Here is a 1,435-nt window from a genome sequence, read left to right on the forward strand (position 1 = left end):
ATTTCAGAAAAAAAAAATTTCAGCCACGTGCTAGGCAAACCATCAAGGCATATTTTCCGACAAATAAACATATAAATGAAATATTACTCTGTGATAGTTCCTTAGTACGTAGTAATTTTGAAAGAAATGGGAAAAAACGAAAAAATGGCAATCACAGGAAAATCGAACACATACTTATATATACGCCATATCTGGCTAAAAAAAAAATAGGCATGGGTAGCCAGATCATCTAGAAACACTTTCCAACACTATAAAAATATAAGTTTTGCGACACTACTTGCCAATTCCTTACGGTAACATGACTAAGCAAAAAAATGCAAAACAAATATAAAGGGGCACTCGCGGAAAAATGCCCAACATTCTAATATACGGCATCTCAGATAAAAAAAAAGACATGCACGTGTTAGCCCAACCATCAAGGCACACTTTCTAACACATAAACATGAAAAAAAAATCAATAATATACGGCAATTCCTTACTACGTAGTAAATTTTTACAAATATTGAAAAAAAACAGAAATTGGCAACCGTAGTTAAATACCCAATATACCAATAACTACGTCGTATCTGACAAAAACAAAATCACGCATGGGTAGCCAGATCATCTAGACACACTTTCCAACATTAAAAAAGCAAAAGTTTTTCGACACTATTTCGCAATATCTTACGGAAAAATGACTTGGCAAAAAAATTAAAAAAAATTAAAAAGGGACACTCGCGGTAAAATGCCCGACATTCTAATATACGACATCTCAGATAAAAAAAAAGACATGCACGTGTTAGCCCAACCATCAAGGCACACTTTCTAACACATAAACATGAAAAAAAAATCAATAATATACGGCAATTCCTTACTACGTAGTAATTTTTACAAATATTGAAAAAAAAACAGAAATTGGTAACCGCAGTTAAATACCCAATATACCAATAACTACGTCGTATCTGACAAAAACAAAGTCATGCATGGGTAGCCAGATCATCTAGACACACTTTCCAACACTAAACAAGCAAAAGTTTTACGACACTATTTGGCAATATCTTACGGAAAAATGACTTGGCAAAAAAATGAAAAAAAATGAAAAAGGGGCACTCGCGGTAAAATGGTCCTCGTGGTGATGAACGACATTTTAACTAAAAAAAAAACTTGCACATGGTAGCCAAACAATCCACCAAGACTTTCCACAACTGATAACCTATACAAGTTGCACCATTCTACGACAATTTCATAATACGTAATAACTTTGATAATTATGCAAACTACCTCAGAAGGGTAAACTCGGACGCGAACGACCCCGACGCGTCTCAGAAATCGGGGAAGGAGTACAGCTACAGCAATGCACATCTGGACACTACTAGAGCGTGTAGGGGAGACACCTCCTGCAGGTCGATCACCCACAAATTCAGTCACAGGGGTGAGTCACGTGAGAAAAACCTGT

Source organism: Palaemon carinicauda, chromosome 3 (assembly GCF_036898095.1).
Source record: "Palaemon carinicauda isolate YSFRI2023 chromosome 3, ASM3689809v2, whole genome shotgun sequence".
NCBI classification, from domain to species: Eukaryota; Metazoa; Arthropoda; class Malacostraca; order Decapoda; family Palaemonidae; genus Palaemon; species Palaemon carinicauda.